The 19,041-nt window shown below is 45.5% G+C and overlaps 1 protein-coding gene and 1 long non-coding RNA gene across 6 annotated transcripts in view; one reads left to right on the top strand and one right to left on the bottom strand.

Moving 5' to 3' along the window:
- LOC110259922 (uncharacterized) overlaps positions 1-19,041 on the top strand; it is a 666,350-nt gene that overhangs the window by 72,331 nt on the left and 574,978 nt on the right. The gene's annotated exons all lie outside the window — the stretch shown is intronic.
- On the bottom strand, positions 12,879-17,908 carry LOC146404519 (uncharacterized). Its single transcript, XR_014840705.1, has 2 exons — positions 17,742-17,908; positions 12,879-15,413 (listed from the first exon to the last, which is right to left on the bottom strand). It is a non-coding gene; the product is annotated as an uncharacterized LOC146404519 (long non-coding RNA).

Raw genomic sequence — 19,041 nt, 5'->3', positions numbered from 1 at the left:
AGGATGGATCTCCCTATGTCTCCCCCGCCCTCACTGTCTGCTATGGACTGAATAAATGTTTGTGTGTCCTCCTCAGATTCATTTGTTGAAGCTTAATCCCCAAGGTGATGGTACTGGAAGGTGAGGTCTTTGGGAGGTGATAAGGTCGTGAGGGTGGAGCCCTTATGAACGGGGGTGTGTGTGTTAATGACCTTATAAGAAGAGACATGAAAGATGGTTACTTTGCTCTGTGAGGACATAGCTAGAAGCAGTTTCTGCAAGACAGGAGGCGAGCTCTCACCAGAACCCATCCATGCTGACACCTTGATCTTGGACTTCCTAGTCTCTGGAACTCTCAGAAATAAATGTCTTTTGTTTAAGCCTCCCAGTCTCTGATGTTCTGTAATAGCCACCAAGGCTAAGAGAGAGACCACATTTCAGACATGCTGTGGTTGGACTCCACACACAAGAACTTTTATCCAGGGAGATGAAGTGTATATATAGGCTTGTCAACTAGGTTCCCCCAAATAGGGGATGCAGACTTATATGAAATGTCACAATTTTTCTTATTCCACTTTGCCTTTTCTGTGAGAATTGAGCTGCTTTCAAATTTCTTTCAGGTGGTCCTAAGAATCCAGGGGAAATTTTCTTTGTGTTCTAGAACACAGCAGCCTCTTGCATATTCTATCAGAAATACCATTTCATCCAAGAGCTGTTTCCTCAGCTGATTGTTTTTTCTCTACCACCATTCATTTTCTTTAGAAGCTTGTCCTTCTCAGAGCCCTGGAAAAGTCAGAACTCTGTATGTATGATTCTTTTGGCTCTGGTCATGGCTGATTGTATGTACCAAAGGGCAAATATCGGATCAAAGCCAAGTCATGTGGATTTCCTTCCAAGAGTTGGGAATTTAGAGTTTCTGAGCTCATTGCTGGTGGGTGCTTAAACCTAGAGGGGATGGAAAATTGATGGCAGCCCAGGTATGTCTGGCCTGTGGGCACCTATAGCAGAGAAAATGAGTATGGAGGGAGGGGGGGAGCAAGGGGGAGAGGGAGAAAAACACATAAGCAGTGATGTAGGAAGGATAGATTGGGCAGTCTTAGAAAGACATAGCCTGTATTGGCTCCTGCTGGCTTCCTACCATGAGGCCTTGATGCATTTCATTGGGTTTTGTGGGGTACCTTGTGTTAGAGGTTGAATCGTGTGCCAGCAAAAGATGTGTTGAAGCCTTAACCCCCAGTAGTCAGAACAAGGCCTTTCGGAAACAAGGTCGTTGCAGGAGTAGTTAGTTAGGATGAGGTCGTACAGGAGTAGGGTTGGCTCCTAATCCAATTTGACTCGTGTCCTTGTAAAAAGAGGGTAATTTGGACACAGACCCAGAGGGAAGGCTGGCATGTGATGACAGGGCAGAGATTGGAGTGATGCTGCTGCAAGCCAGGAGGTGTGAGTTTGCCAGGAGCTGAAAGGGGCGAGGCAGGATTCTCCCCTAGAGGCTTGATGGGGATGACCCTGCTGACACCTTAATTTCACACCTCCGCCCTCAAGAACTGTTGTTTTAAGCCACCCAGTTTGTAGTACTTTGTTATGTCCACCTTAGGAAATGAATGCACGCAGTACCCCTTATTGAAGTGAGTTTTGTGCTTTTTTTTTTTTTTTTGGTATTTTTGTTTTTTTTAGGGCCACACCTGTGGCACATGGAGGTTCCCAGGCTAGGAGTCCAGTTGGAGCTGCAGCCACCGGCCTAGGCCACAGCCACGGCCACAGCCACAGCCACAGCAACGTGGATCCAAGCCATGTCTGTGACTTACACCACAGGTCACGGCAATGCCGGATCCTTAACCCACTGAGTGAGCTCAGGGATCAATCCAGCGTCCTCATGGATGCTAGCTGGGTTCACTAGCCGCTAAGCCACGATGGGAACTCCGAGTTCTGTGCTTTTAATGAGATTATCTTAATCGAGATCACCTGCCAACTTCAGTAACATCACCAGATAGAGGAATATATTGAACTGGCCCATGAGTGAGTGTCAGCAGGTCCAGACTGGGTACCTATAGCCGGATGTCCTGGGTTCTTCCATGGATCATTGGTAAGGTATGGAAGGGGTGGAAGGGAAACCTATAGATTAAAAGAAACTTAAAAAGATGCATCATGAAGAGAAGAGCTGTTTGCCTCTGTGGTATTCTTTCCCCAAACCCACAGCTGCAGTCCAATCAGGAGCAAAATATCAAACTCAAACAGAGGGACATTCTACAAAATTTCTGACCGATCTTCCCCGAAACTACCAAGATCATGAAAAACAGGGGAAGACGAAGAAACTCTCAGAGACCAGAGGACCCTAAAGAGACATGAAAACTACATGTAACAGGGTTCTGTTGCCTGTACTTTTTGTGTCATTTAAATTATCATTGCCAAAACCAATGTCAGTTCGCAGTGGCCAAGATGTGGAAATAATGTAAGTGTCTGCTGATGGATGAATGGATAAAGAAAATGTGGCACACACATGCACACACACACACATTATATAGCCATAAAAGAAGGAAATATTCCCATTTGCAACAACATGAGTGAACCTCGAGGACATTATGCTCAGTGAAATAAACCAGACAAAGACAGATCTACCTGGAGGTAGTGGATGATCCCTAAGCCTCAGCCTTTTTGTGTCTGGGGAACTGCCTCCTTCAGGGAGAAGGAGGGGAGAGGGTTGCCAGGAGACATGAACTGATTGTTAGTTTCTGAGTTTTAACAGATAAAGTATAAGATAAGAAGAAAAAAATACTTACATAATTCACTTCTATGTCTAATCCGAAAAAAGCTGAACTCATAGAAACAGAAAGAAGAATAGAGGCTGGGGGTGGGAGAAATGGGGCAACGTTGATCAAAGGATACAAACTACCAGTTATAAGATGAATGAGTTCTGGGGAATCTAATATACGGCATGATGCTATAATTAATAATACTGTAGTGTATACTTGAAATTTGCCAGAAGAGTAGATCTTCCATGTTCTCATTATACGCACAGATGGTAACTTTATGAGGTGATGGATGTGTTAATTAACTTAATTGTGGTAATCATTTCACAATGTATATGTATATTAAATTATCATCTTGTATACTCTAAATAGATATAATTTTATTTGTTAATTGTACCTCAATAAAGCTGGAAAAATAAAAGAAAAAATAATGTGGTATTCTGAATGGAGTCCTGGAACAGAAAAGCAATAACAACCATTAATGAAAAAACTGGTGAAATTTAAATACAGTCTCAGATTTAGTTACAAGTAATGTTTGTTCCTTGGTTTTAACAAATGCATCACAGTAATGCAAGATGATAACACTGGAGGAAACTGCAGTGGGGGTAAGTGGGAAGTCTGTACTGTCATTGCAAATCTGTAAATCTAAAATTATTACAAAATAAAGTTTACTCAAAAAAGAGAAATGACGCATCAGGCTAAAAATTGGGTCAGACTATTAATGATGCCCATTCTAACTGGTGTGAGGTGGTATCTCATGGTAGTTTTGATTTGCATTTCTCTAATAATCAGTGATGTTGAGCATTTTTTCATGTGCTTGTTGGCCATCTGTATATCTTCCTTGGAGAAATACCATATGATACCACTTATATCTGGAATCTAATATATGGCACAAATGAACCTTTCCACAGAAAAGAAAATCATGGACTTGGAGAACAGACTTGTGGTTGCCAAGGGGGAGGAGGAGGGAGTGGGATGGATGGGGTGCTTGGGGTTAATAGATGCAGACTACTGCTTTTGGAATGGATTAGCAATGAGATCCTGCTGTGTAGCTCTGGAAACTATGTCTGGTCACTTGTGATGGAGCATGATAATGTGAGAAAAAAGAATGTATACATGTATGTGTAACTGGGTCACCATGCTGTACAGTAGAAAATTGACAGAACACTGTAAACCAGCTATAATGGAAAAAAAATAAAAATCATTATATAAAAAACTGGGTCAGACTAAACTATGGTATCCAAGGATGCAAATGTGGGTGATAAAACTATAAAGAAATATAAAGAAGGGATAACTGTAAAAGCTGGGACAGCACGAGATGGAGAAGGGCTGGGATCAGGATGAAGTGCATGGTGGGGCTTCTGGTGGGAGTGGGACTGGCAAACTTCTAATCCTTCACTGATGAGAGGTAGTTGCACATATTTTGCCTTATAAAAATTCAGTCAGCTACAAATTTGTTTTGTATCCTTTTCAGTGTTTTATTTTCCAATGAATAGATTTAGACAGTAGATCCTCCTGAGAGTTGCAGGGTTGCTCGCTGCTCTATCCCTGTTTACCTCTGGCTAAACTAACAGGATAGCCTCCTAGCTGGTCTCTGGCTCATGCTGGTCCTGTCCATTCTAGGACTGTGGTTGCTGGAGCCAGAGAGATGTTTTAAAATGGCCAAGCTGGTCATGTGTTGGGTGTCAGGTTGAACCATTAACTGAACTAATCCAGAAGCTGTCATTCCTTGTTGACACAACTGTTGTTTCAGGTATCTGGCAATCATATATCTGGGGAAGGTGGGACTTGTTCTCAGCCCCAGGGGTGACTCATGAAGGTCATTCCCCTGTGCCAATGGTTGGTCTGGGATGGGCATGTGATCTGATTCTGACTGATGACTGACCGAGCTACAGGGGTAACTCTCTGACAGCTTTAAGGGCTCCTTGATAGAGAGCGGCACAAGAAGAAAGAGCCCCACCTTTCCTTCCTGCTTCAGATTTGTGGCAGGGGATGTGGAGTTTACAACCCAGTTGTCTTGTGACAGTGAGAGGAGACCTCGCCACGCAGGGAGGATGGCAGCACAGATCTATCCCCCACATGTGTATCCTTGGGTCTTGCTTACACTGTGGAGCACCTGGGCTCATCTTGGAAATGAGAGAATAAACTCCAGGCAGTTCAACATAAACATTGAGGGCTTTGGAGCCACCAGGATGGATGTCTAATGATTTTGACTTTCTCTGATTTAGACCAAAAGGGAGGTTCCACTGACATGCAAATTAGGCTTGCTCACATATTTATTTTCCCTTCCCCACCCTTGATTATGAGGCTTTGGTGCTTTGAGCCTAGGGAGAGTGAGTGCTTCTCCTGAATTTCCTTAGCCTCTGCACTGTGCCTAGTACAAAGTTGGTACTCCATAAATATTGGCCACATGATTTATACCATTCAAACTGAGAGTAGTGTTTGATGGAGGAGAGAAGAGCTCAGAGTCTGACGCCCAAATAGGAAGGCTTGTCTGGAGAAGTGGAGGATAGACATTTTATAGCATCATCATCATCATCAGGTCCATGGGTTTGGTGCTCTGTACCCATTTCACAGATGAGAAAACATAGTCTGAGGGCAGTGCAGTGATTTGCTCAGTGAACACTGGACAGGGCCAAAACCAGAACACTGAGCTTCTCAGTTCAAGGGTTGGATCTCTCTCTAACTAACCTGATGTAGATAGATTTTTCTACTTTTTTCTATTAAAAGTGTGTTGTGGTGGGGGAGCTAGGTGACTTAAGTACCTCTATTCTATCTGCAGCTTTCTCATTTATCTCCAAGTCTCAGTTTCCTCATTTGAAAAATTGTGTATTATTTTTCTATTGCTGTGTGAAAATTACCACAAACTTAGAAGCTTATGATAATACTCCCCTTCCTCCTATTTATTATCTCAGTTTCTGTGGGTCAGGAGTCTGGGCACAGATTAGCTGCATCCTCTGCTCAGGGTCTCCTCAGGCTGCAATCCATATGTCACCTGGGGCTGCAGTCTCATCAGTTGGCTAGACTGGAGAAAGATCTGATTCCAAGATCACTTAGGCTATTGGCAGAATTTATGTTCTTGAGGTTGCAGGATTGAGTCTTTGTTTTCTTGCTGACTTTTAGCTGGGGCCTCTGTCAGCTCCTACAGGCAGCCTGCATTCCTTGCCATGTGGTCTCACAACATGGTGACTTACTTTTTTTGGTAGCCAGCCAGCCTCTCTAGTCTGCTGAGATGGCATCTTTTATAATAAACCTAATCAGGGGGTGACACCCAGCATCTTTGCCACATTCTCTTGGTTAGAAGCAAGTCACAGGTTCCACCCACACTCAAGGGGAGGGGTTGTACAAGAGGGCTCGCTTAGGTGTGTCTGCCACAAAAGGGTGTCACAGTCAGGAAATGAGGTCCAGCCATGCCTGGCCCATACAGGGACTCTGTGTGATCCTATTTATTAATATGTAGCAGGGGTAGACAGATGCCAAAGCTGAATTCCGTTTAGATATTTGTCAAGGACCAGTCCCACCCAGGCACAGCCTTCTGGGTAAACCTCTTTTGACTTGGGACTTACCTTAGCTATGAGAACCATTTCTGGAGCTTGTCAGCAAAAAATGCAGCGCAGAGAATTCTGAGGCAGCTACTTCTCAGGCTTCAGGCAAATGCTTTTGGCTGGTCCTGAGACCAGAATCATTTCAAGGGGATGGTTCCCTCGCTCTGGATCTACCGGTGGCAGATGTTCCAGTGGGGGCATGTGTCCACTCTGAGCAAGGTTGAGAGAATCAAATTAATTTCTTTTAACACCCAAGGCAAGTTTGAAATTGGCTTTTCAGAGATGAAAAGGGAAAGTTAGGAGCAGCTTGCAAGACTCCCAACTCCCCTTCTCCTCTGCCTCCTTTCCATCAGGGCTCCTGCAATTTAATTGAGGTGGGAATCCTTCCACCATGCCAGGCAGTTTGCCTGTCTCACTGCAGCCTGGGCCACACCAGAGACAATTACTTAAAGTAGCAGCTATAGGCAGCCCCTTGGGCAACTCCTCTGGGCTGGTGTGTGCACACTGGCGGATTTTGTGACCTTGTAGAAGGATATATCAGAGACTGTCTGCAGCACAAGGAGTGGGAGAGGGCAGAAGTCAGCCTTGCAGGGAGCTGAGCCTTTGTGGTCCTGGAACTGCCAAATATGAGGGTGAAACGTGGCCCCTGAGTCTCAGCCTCTGCTGATGATGGTTCCATCTCTTACTTGTACAGTGTGTTGGGGACAGGGTGACCATATGTCCCGGTTTACTGGGACAGTCCCTGATATGCATACTTTTCTGTTTGCTTGTTTGTTTGTTTGCCATGCTCATGGCATGTGAAAGTTCCTGAGCCAGAGATCAAACCCAAGGCACTGCAGTGACAACACTGAATCCTTAACCCGTTGCACTGAAAGGGAACTCCTGCATGCTTTCCTGGTTTTGCCTGTCTCAGAAGTGTTCTGGTTTAGGCAATAAACTATATGATTACCCTAATTCCGAGTTTCTCCACCTCAGCGCTGTTGACATTTTGGGTTAGATGGTTATTTGCTGTGGAGCTGTCCTGTGCCCCGTACAGTATTTAGCAGCATCCCTGGCCTCTACCTGTAGATGCCAGGAGCACTCTTTCCCCCAGTGTTGCCAAATGTCCCATAGAGGGAAGAAGTCCACCCTAGTGGAGAAGCTTGGCCCTGGTTAGAGGGCACAGTTGAATCCTTCCTCCTGATAACATCTTGGGGTAAGCTGAGTACTTGATTCATATTCTGGGTAGAAAAGCCTTCCAGAGTGGTTTTCTGTTGAATTTACCTCCTCTGTCTCCATGCCTCTTCTTAGACCAGCGTCTCACTTTTCCTTTGGGGAACCTTCCCTTCTTTATTCTTGGTCTGTGAAAGTGACTCAAAGAAGAGAGACATCTCTGTCTCTGAACTTGTCCAAGGTCACTGTCTGTGCAGGACCCGTGTGGGGTTTTTTTGTTTGTTTTTTTTCGGTTTTTAAGTAGGGCTCCACCCACGGCACATGGAAGTTTCCAGGCTAGGGGCTGAATTGGAGCTACAGCTGCCGGCCTACTCTATAGCCACAGCCACAGCCCCGCCAGATCCAAGCCACGTCTGAGACCTGCACACAGCTCATGACAATGCCACATCCTTAACGCACTGAGTGAGGCCAGGGATTCAACCTGAATCCTCACAGATACTAGTTAGGCTTATTACCGCTGAGCCACGATGGTCTTTACTTGCCCTGCATCCCACTCCTTTCAGGGATAGCTCCTCTCCTGCCAGTGGGTCTGGTGGGGCTCCAAGCATCCTTCCCCACTCACCCACCCTCTGTCATGGTGTGACCAAAGCATGGACAGTCCAGTGCTGGTCATCTGGGGAGTTTGCTTTTAGGAAGAGCCTCTCAGGGATGTTCAGTGGTTAGATCCTAGTCATTCCACTCCACACTCCAGCCCTGTGTTTCTCAACTTTTAATCTGCTCAAAACTTACCTGAAGATCTTGTTAAGATATCTTCTGATTAAGAAGTTCTGGGGGGTTCTGGGAGTCTGCATTTCTAACAAGCTCCCTGGTGATGGTGATGCATGTATTGCTGGTTTGTGGACCACACTTGGAGTAGCATCCCAGGAATGGCGATTTTCACTTTTAGCCTCACATGAGAATCACTGGAGCATCTTTGAAATGAGACAGATAGCTCCACCCAGACCAATTAAATCCCATTTCTGAGGGTAAGTTCTCAGCATCATTGATTTTTAAAAGTCTCTCTAGTTGATTTTTACCTGCACCTCAGGCTGAGAACTCCTACTCTAGATAGATGATCCAAGTGTTTCTGGCAGAGAGAGCCCTGGGACTTCTTTAGGTCTGGGTACTCTATTCTGTCTTTGATGCTCTGAGTTCCCTCTTTAAAACTTCTGTTTGATTTTACTTCTCTTCCTTGCAACCAAAGAACCTTAACTGGTAGAGCCTCAGGAGTTGGAAGCAGAATCAAGGCTAGTATTCATTTCCTCTGGCCTCTCAATTTACAGGTCTTTCTGCTACACCACCAGCTCCTGATTTGCTAGGGATAGCGCCATAGGGATGCGGAATGTCCCCTCTTCTCTTTGCCCCCTTCAAGATCTGCTTATGGGGGCTGTTTCTCTCTAGGACTGCTTTGCCTTTTTTCTCAGTGCCAGGTCTGGCTTCTGTGGGTGACAGATTCTCCAAAGTTGACAAGCACACCAGCTGACAGGAATATGAACCAGCCTGCTCACCTGTCAGGTGGCGATAGGAAAACTGAGGGTCCGTCCCAGGCAGGGCTGTCAGCAGTCAGCATAGGGCCTTCCTCCTGTCTACGGCATGACATGGAGACTCAGCCACCAGGGCTTTTCCAGGAGGAGACGGTTCCCTGAGCTGATTACATCTACCTTGTGGAGCTAATATCCTCCCACTCCAAATGGACTTGGTTTGACCCGGACCAGCTGACTGTGATCTCCTGGAGACAGGTTGCTAGGGAGACACAGATGCAAAGCAGGCACCCAGGACGCCTTGGCTGTAGCTCTGCATGGAGGTCCAGATGTCCAGCTCATATCCCCATCTCTCTGTTTGGAAGATGTCCTCACCTCTAAAGTTGGAGGGGCCCTTAAAAGCAGAGCTGATGCTCACTGACATTCACTGGGGTGGAAGCACTTCCACACCACAGCAAATAGCTTCATCTCTTTCTGCCACCCATGCTTCCCAACTCCTCATGGTCCAGCATCTAAAGAGTTAATGCCTAGTCCAGCAGGAGGGGATCCAGGGTCTGCTCCCACTCCTTACTCTGATCCTCAGCATCCCTGCCACAGGGCTGTCATGTGTGGGAAACCATCTGCCACGAGAAGCTGATCCTTAAGGTCTGAAGTACTGGGGACAGAGGAGGGTGAGTGTGGCAAGGTTGGCCTTGAAATATCCAAAGCTAAGAAGGGTTTCAAGTGCTTGCCTTTGCGGGGCGAGGGCTGGACTGGGAGGGGAGCTGGAGCAAGAGAGCTTTGTTTTTCACTTCACTTTTTTTTTTTTTTTAAATAACCAGCTTGTATTGGTTTGAAAAAATCATTTTAAATTCTTGAAAAAAAAATCAGAGCTAGAAACAATTTCCCTAGAGATGTTAACATAACAGTTAACAATAATTATTGCCATTTACTAATTTATATCAACGGTTCACTGTATTTCACCTAATTCATTTCTAATTCTCACTACAACCCAGGGTGACTGAGTCTTGGCTTGCTCAGGACTTTCCTGGTTTTAGCACTGAAAGTGTCATGTCCCTGGGAGCCCCCAGGCCCAGGCAAGCCTAATGGGATGACTGATGACCCCATCACAACCCCAAAAGGCAGTCATTACCACTTAGTGTGTTTTAGAGAGGAGAAAACTGGAACTCCAAAGCTTCTGTAACTTGTGTAATGATCACACAGCTAGTTAGTGCTAGACACAGTTAAGGCTCACACAGCTAGTTAGTGGTGGAAACAGTTAAGAGTTGTAATGCTAGTTAATGGCAGACATAGTTAAAGGCACACTACTAATTTAGTGATAGAGCTTGGATTTGAACCAGGCACTTCCTGATTCCCAAACCTGTGCTTTATTTGTTATACTACATCATGTGGAGCCCTTGGGCTGAAAAGACTTTAGGGTCACATGTCCAACCCCCTTGTTTGTAGATGGGGAACTTGGCCCCATAGTGGCAAAATGACCTTCACAAGGTCACACAGTGAGTTAATTTTGTATTTTGAAGGGACCAGTGGGCTGGAAGTTAGGGGAGATTTATGCCATGGCAGGCACCCATTAGGATTCCTGCCAGTTGGCTTTGAGAAGAGCGTGTCTCAAATCTCACACCTCGATGGAGGAGGATTGGCACTGGCAAGGTGGGTGTCTGGGGCCAGGGGCCCGTGCCCAGGGGTGGGGCTGGGGTGGAGGGAGAGGCTGCTTCTCTTTATAATTTACATACGCGGGCAGCAACAGCCTGGGGGAAAATAACCCAAACAAACTCTCAAAGGCTGTTTTGGACTTAATCCCAGGATTGGAAGCAAGATAAATAAGATAAAGTTGGTATGCCTCTAAGGTTGAGCGATCCTATCACTATTGCATTTGAAATATTCATGAGGGGAAGGGAGGTATAAGAAACAGTTACAGAAACATATTCTGCTTTGAAAAGGCAGAATTCAAAGGCATGAAAAATGAATCAGGGGAAACTAATGTTGGGGGCGAAGGGGGAGAGGTGGGCTGCTGGGAGGACAATTATTGCCCAGAAGGAGTAAGGAAGGTGACGTGGAGATGTTTCAGCCTGGGCTGTGATCAGAATTCTCTCTCCTGCCTGGAATATTTGAAATGTCAATCGTCTCATATATCATTTGAAGTCAACACTTGGTTGCAAAATGGATGGGTCTAGTGAGAATTCAAAAGCAGGGTGGGGTGAGGGGGTATAAGATGGGGCAGGTGGTGCTGGGTGGGAGAAATGGAGAAAAATTAGCAAAGTGAACTAAATCCTGTAAATTATGGACGAATTTCTGATCTCTGGAAAGGGGTCTATAGAGGAGCAAGATGACAAGAGGGAGGAATATCTAAACCTGGCTCTGCCAGAAATTTCTGCAATTGCTTGCACAACCCTAAGCCTCTATCTCTCTCTTTGTAAAGCCAGGGGGTTGTGCTAGATGCTCACTGGGTCACTTCACTCCAGAATTTAGGGGCTTTGATTTTGGGTGTGCATAGTGATGAAGGGTAGCTTATAGCAAAATGGTTGTGTATACATCAGTGGGTGGTGGGACGCAGTGCTTTTGGGTAATGGCCAGGCTGTTGGCTGAGCCCCTTGTCTGCACCATGCCAGTGAGTCCAGTGGGGTTTGGCCCATTTTATTTTATTTTATTTATTTATTTTTTTATTTTTATTTTTATTTTTTTTTATTTTCCCACTGTACAGCAAGGGGGTCAGGTCATCCTTAGATGTATACATTGCAGTTACAGTTTTTTCCCCCACCCTTTCTTCTGTTGCGACATGAGTATCTAGACATAGTTCTCAATGCTATTCAGCAGGATCTCCTTGTAAATCTATTCTAGGTTGTGTCTGATAAGCCCAAGCTCCCGATCCCTCCCACTCCCTCCCCCTCCCATCAGGCAGCCACAAGTCTCTTCTCCAAGTCCATGATTTTCTTTTCTGAGGAGATGTTCATTTGTGCTGGATATTAGATTCCAGTTATAAGTGATATCATATGGTATTTGTCTTTGTCTTTCTGGCTCATTTCACTCAGTATGAGATTCTCTAGTTCCATCCATGTTGCTGCAAATGGCATTATGTCATCCTTTTTTATGGCTGAGTAGTATTCCATTGTGTATATATACCACATCTTCCGAATCCAATCCTCTGTCGATGGACATTTGGATTGTTTCCATGTCCTGGCTATTGTGAATAGGGCTGCAATGAACATGCGGGTGCAAGTGTCTCTTTTAAGTAGAGCTTTGTCCGGATAGATGCCCAAGAGTGGGATTGCAGGGTCATATGGAAGTTCTATGTATAGATTTCTAAGGTATCTCCAAACTGTTCTCCATAGTGGCTGTACCAGTTTACATTCCCACCAGCAGTGCAGGAGGGTTCCCTTTTCTCCACAGCCCCTCCAGCACTTGTTATTTGTGGATTTATTAATGATGGGGGTTTGGCCCATTTTAAAAGCAAGTCCTTGCAGTGTTGATTGGTGCAGCAGTTCTAGGGGAGGATCTGGCACTAAAGCATATGATGTCTGCGTAACCTCCGTGGACCAACCCCATCACCATCTCTTAGGAGCTTGAAAGAACTTTAAGTTCGCATATCTCATTCGAGAACCCCTGAGTCCAAATCTGCCTTTTAACAAGATCCCTGGGTGAATCACGTGCATGGTAACATATGAGTGGTATTATCCCAAGAGAGTGGCACTGTCTGCTCCTGGATTGACACCCCAGAGAAAGTTTTACAAATGAATGTTCAAGGAGGTGGCTTTGTGGTGGGGAGTTGGAAGCAATTGAGGTACCCGCCAGAAGGGGAAGATATAAATGAAACACAGTAGATGTACACTGTGGAACACTACCATGTTACAGTTAAAGAATAGATCTGATGTATACACTGCACTGTGGATAGATCTTAGAAAGTGCTGAGGGAAAAACATAAGGAGCAGACTCAGTTATATAGCATGACTTTTTTTATTGGTTAAAAATGCACTACACACAAGCAAGCATAATATATTTAAAACTCCATAAGGGCAGATGTCTATGTTTGTTTATTTTTTCACCACTGTATACCTGGCATACAGTAAGCACTCAACATTAGATGAACAGGTGCACTTTACAAGGATATGAATACATTCAAGAGAAAGGGAATATATATAGTGAGAGAGGATTTTGTTCTCTGTGAGGGCACAATGCTAGCAACTGAGGAGTAATTCGCTCAACCTTTTGCATCTGGCATGGAATGTAAGCTCAGGCTCACATGAGAGGGATGCTGGCCAGGCTAGGTTCCATCCCCAGGGTTTGTCTCACTCACTTGGCTGTGCAGCCTTTGGCCTGTCCCAGGTCCTGCTTGCTCATCTCTTGGCTTGCCCTCTTCCTGCTTTATCACTGAGGCTTTAGTCTGTTTGTTCCTATAGAAAGAGACTCTCCAAAGAATCTGACCCAAAGAATACAAAGAATCTGATATGTGTATCACCTCACTTACCCTTATAACACCGGACTGGTGGTTCTCAACTGGGAACAATTTTCCCCCACCCCAGGAGACATTTTTTTTTTTTCTGCTGTACCAACAGCATGAGGAAGTTCCCAGGCTAAGGATCAAACCCATGCCATAGCAGTGAACCTGTGCCACAGTAGTAAACAACAGCAGATCCTTAACCTGCTGCACCACAAGAGAACTCCAAGAGACATTTTTGAATGCCATGCCTTGGTGGGGATGGTGCTACAGGCATCTAGTATGTAGGGGTCAAGGATGCTTCTAAACAGTCTATAATGCACAGGACGCCCCACAGCAGAGAATGATGAGGTCAAACATACCAATAGTGAGTGATGAGAAGCCATGCCCTATAGTTTGGTTGCTCTCCTCGCTCCATTTTTAAGGTGAGGAAACAGGCATGGAGAGGTTTGGAATTCCTTGCAAGGTCCCATAACTGGTGAGCCATGGAGGTAGGATATAAACCAAGTGAGGCTGGCTCCAGAGCCCCTGCTCCTACCCACGGTACATGATGGATTTTCAGAAGTAACCCAAACAGAGATGGAACGCCTTCACTCAGTTATGCTACAGCCAAGGGTGACCAGCTGTCCCAGTTTGCCCAGCGCTGAGTGGAGTCCCAGGATATGAGGCTCTTGGTGCTCAAGCTGGGATGGATGGCCACCTTAGTACCATCCAGGTTCTGTAGGCTTCTGAGCTTGAGACCTGATCACAATAATCAGTCTTTTGGGTTCATGCCATGTGCTGATCACTACTGATGGAAGGACCAAAACTCCTGTCCCAAGTTCACATAGTGGTTAAGGCCAACTTTACTCCTGTCCTAAAAACATTGATCTGTTAGGCCCTTAAATCAGCAAGTTTCCAGGTAGATCAGAATTCATCCTTAGAGGATTTCGAGGTTCATTTTAGAACTATATCAGTAGGGATAGGGTGGTAGAGAAAAAAAAATTCCACTGTTTGATGGAAAGGTCAGAGTTCCCGTTGCTTAACCTCTCTGGGCTTCAGTGACTTCATTGCAAAATGAGTCCATGATGGGAGCCACAGTTATGAGTAGTTACCTTGTACCAGGTGCTGTGTTTTTGAGGTGTTTACACATGGGCATCATAAAGTTATCTCATTTGATCCTCAACACTGGGAGTGGGTAGCTCCTTGGGTTAAGTGGCAAGCCCAAGGAGGCAGCTGGTGAGTGACAGAGTGAGGATGTAAACCCAGATGGCCGTACTCCTAAGACCACGCTTTTATAGCTATGTAACGTCGTCTCCCAGGGCTGTTTTGGAGAGATGGGAAAATATGCCAATTAGGGCCGAAAAACAGGAGGTGGTCTCAAGGGCAGCACATTAAGTGTGTTTGCAAAGGCATGTGTTTTCTCCCTCACCTAGGATCCCTGAAGCATTCCTTGCTCCCCAACACCTACACAAAGGGTCACCATCGCCAGACCTCTCCCTCCAGCTTGAACACCTCACTGGCTCCCTGCCCCCAGCAGCATGTGTTTGATGTGATCAGTGGATCTGAAGTATGGCTCAGGCCCCAGGAACCTTCGTCTTTCATGGGGAAGTGGAGCTCCAGCCTCCCAGCAGCAGCTGGCCTGTCTGTTCTCAGCCCTGCTATATGAGTCTGGCTTGCACTGCAGGATTTGTGTGTCAGCTTCAAAAGCGCCTGAGGCTGCGTCCACCCAGTGAGGGTCCTTGATGTGGTGCTGTGGTTTACTGAGGCTTCCAAGGACAGGAGTCTGCTGGGAAGTTGACAGGCTGATTTTCTTCTTGTCTGCAGCGGAGTACCACGTTCTTGCATGCCAATCATTCCCAGAATAGAAGTGGCTGCTGTTTACTGAGCACTTATTCTGTGCCAGGCATCATGCAGAGAGCATTTCCCACAGAATGCTTCACTCCTTTTCCCAGGCCACTGGTTCTCCTTACCCTGCTTTACTTTGTCTTCTTTCCATAGCTAGGAACTGTGTTCCAAAAACCTTGAAAAGGGCCTGGCAAATGTCATTACTCAATACCTGTTGAATGAATAAATGAGTGATAAGTATGTGTTAGGCTCTATGCTAATCCTGTTGTATACATTATTTCATTTAAATCTCATAATAATTCTAGGAGATAGGCACAATTTTTATCCCCAAGTAACAAAGGAGAAACTATACTCAGAGAGGCCAAATAACTCCCCCCAAACATGGAGCAAGAATGCAAAGTTAATTCTTTCTCCACATGCTACACCATTGTTCTATACTAGTGCCCATATGTGGAGGTTTACTTTCAGTATTTACACATTTATATCTCCATGTCACATACACAGATATTTATTCTACATAATACATACATGTGTAATATGTATACATAAACATGTGTAAATGTATCAGTCACCTATAGCTGTGTAACAAGCAACCACAGAAACTCAGTGGGTTATACAAATAAGCATTTATTTCTTCTGGATAGGTCTGTGGTTTGGCTGGGGAGAATCTGCTTTAGGCTGTAGGTTGCATTCAGGTCTGATCGCTACATTTTCTTCTGAGGCCCAAGCTGGAGAGGAAGGTTTCCTGGTGAAAGTTGGCAGCTTCTGAAGGAGGAACAAAAATAATTGATGCTTTTTAAGGCCTAAGCTGGAAACTGGTCCTCTGTCACTTCTGCCCATGTTGCACTGGCCAAAGCAAGCCCAACTTTAATGGGGCAGGGAATTAGATTCCTCCCATGGTGGAGGGATTGGGGAGGAGTAAATATTTGCTGAACAATAGCACACACCAGCACATTGTATTTTCATTATATATGAATGTGTCTGGATGTTTTTTTTGCTCCCATGAACCCAGCTTCCACGAAGAGCTCTATTACGCTCCTTGCTTTTACTGGGCATTTAATTTCCTTGTTTGAAAAATGGGATACAAATGACTAAATTCTGTTCAGAATTAACTTTTGCTGTTTATTTGAGTTAAGCTAACACCCACTCAAGCTCCCACATGTAATAAAGCAACATGAATATGGACTGGGTGTTGAGCCCTTCAGCCAGATTTGCTGGCTTGTCATGATGACCTGGTTGATTTTGAGAAGCCTCTCTGAGCCTCTGTTTCCTATTCTGTGAAATGGGGTTGGAACAAGCACCAATGGCACAGAGCGCTGGGAGAATTAAGCAGTAGGAGGCATCTACTTAAAATCTTAGGGCAGTGCCTGGCTCTAGAAGGTACCCAATCATTATTAGTAATTAATATTAATACAATTCTTGCAATGAAAACAGACAAGACAGTATTCTAATGCTATTCAATTCCCAGCCTGTCCCCTGCTGGTTCCCAGCCTATATTCCTCTGACCTGGTGTCTTTCCCCAATTATGAGCTCACTCTTTCCTTCTAGACTTGGCCTTAGGGTTTGGTCTCCCTGCTTTGCTCAAAACTCTCTCCCTATAGAACTGTCTGGACTGATTGATTTAATGCTTCCTTGGCTTCCCGGCCAGGTGAGACCCTTGGAGCACAGGGTGGGCCCCAATCCAGTACTCCCAGTTTGTCAGGGCATCACAGGCTGATTGTGAAATTTCAGTGAGAGAATGGGTTATGGGGGAACCTTCAGATGCCCACAGATAGGAGTAGGGAGTTTGTGAGCTGGGGAGTGAGGGAGTGGGATTCTTTTCACCAGCACTCCTCCGGGAGCTGTCAAGCTTCGAATCTTTGCAGTTTAGGCAGTCTGTTTGTAATGGTCTCAAGAAAATCCATTCTGCCTACAAATGTGGTGACCTTTAATTTTTTTTTTTTTCAGAATTTTCCAAGATGCACATTGACTCTTCTTGTCAGCGTGGAAGGCTCTAATGCTGCCTGGGGCACTTAGATTGCATTTGCCAATCGCTGACTGCTGTAGCCAATTTGTTCCTGATCTCAAGGTCGATTTTGAATAATTTTAGCTGGGCTAAGTCTCTTGCATTGAATAACTTAGAAACTATTAAGGTAGAGGTTGTGGGGGGCGGTATGGAGCTGTTTCACTTTTGTAGATGTTCTTTGATTTTGGTAAAAGAGAAGGGTCCCATTCATGGACGAGGCGACCTCAAAGGAGAGAGGCTTGGACACAAACCAGGTACCTTGATATGCCAGATATTGTACTGGGCACTTCACACACACTAGTTATTTAATCACCTTGTGCAGTGAGCCTGACACTCCCCACGATACTGGCAAAGAAACTGAGGCTATTCACTTTGCAAGGATGGGACCCGGTCTGATTCCAAAGCTCAAGTTCTGCCCTTATTAGCGTCCAGCGCCTACCAGAATACAGCGGGTGTGCAGGGATATGCTGCCTCCCCATCTATTGCCTTCTCCTTTGGATTAGCCCCTCTAGGTCTGCTGCTTGTCTGGCTCACCTTTGTCTCCCCAGTGGGGCTCCGTGCCTGGCGTGGGGTTGGCATCCCAGCTGTTCCCTGATCCCATGATTCGGTCCTGTAGAAGTGCCATGGTTCTGCCCGGGCCTTTGTCTTTGCCTTGGAATTGCCCCAGTTTGAATCTCTGTGAGTTGTGTGACAGGTTGGGCTCCTTAGAAGCCCGAAACACGGATTTGGGTGGGTGTGGCTTATTGTGGGAGGGCCCTGGGGGAAGGGACATGAGAGGAAGATGGCGAAAGAGAAAGAGCTCATGGCGGCAGCCTGAATGTTATGTCCTTCCCTGCCACCTTGGAATGTTGAGTTTTACCCTCAAGATGGTTATTAGGAGGTGTGATTTTGGGACGAGGTCATGAGGGTGGAGCCCTCATATTGGGATTAGTGCTCTAATAAAAGAGGCCCCAGACAGCTCTTTTGTCCCTTCCTCCACGTGAGGATATGGCTAGAAGACAGCCATTTATGAACCAGACACGAGTCTGCTGGTTCTTGGATCTTGGACTTTCCAGCCTCCAGAACTGTGGGAAATGCAAATCTATTGTTTCAGCCACGCAGTCTACAGTACTTTGTTATAGCAACCTGAGCTGACTAAGACACTCAGCAACGATGGGGTCTCGGGTCAAGTCCAGCCTTGGCCTGACCCTATAGGGAGCTCTGGAGTGTAAACTGTATTGTAGACCTGGCTCTGCCTTGAGGCAAGAGGACTGGAATTTCTACCCCCTCCTCCTCCCCCAGCCCTCCATATAAGTTAGTCACTGGTGGTCCCAAAATGGGATGGAGTGGGGTAGGGGTGGGTGATGGTATAACTCCCCTGGTGTGATAGCTTCTGTCAGCCAAGGAGAATTCTTTGCAGAAAGTGTCAGTATAAGCCAGTAGGGACAGACTCTCAAAGGCTGAGGGATGGATGGGTTGGCTGGTAAAGGGAATCTGGGCAAGGCTCCAGGAGCAGCCATAACATTATGTAACCTTTCTGTACCTCAGTTTTCCTCATCTATAAAATGGGAATGCTGATAAAACCTATCTCTGAGCATTGGTGTGAGGAGTAAATGAAATAGCAGCATTTATATTACTGGCATAATATGCGCAGCACTAGCTTTGCCCAAATTGAGAGCTCAACAAGCTGTTATTATTACTGGCATTTGTGAAACAACAGCAATTAATGGTCACTCAATATCTCATTTAATCTTTTTTTTTTTAATTTTTTTTTTTATTTTTTTTAGGACCGAACTCATGGCATATGGAAGTTCCCAGGCTAGGGGTCCAATAGGAGCTGCAGCTGCTGGCCTGT

This window comes from Sus scrofa, chromosome 3 (genome assembly GCF_054392235.1).
Source record: "Sus scrofa isolate SSC_HxYL_T2T_F1_AM1 chromosome 3, Sscrofa_HxYL_maternal_Yorkshire_Landrace_v2.0, whole genome shotgun sequence".
NCBI lineage: Eukaryota > Metazoa > Chordata > Mammalia > Artiodactyla > Suidae > Sus > Sus scrofa.
The sequence above is the reverse complement of the archived record's forward strand: the minus strand, read 5'-3'. Positions and strand labels throughout refer to the sequence as shown.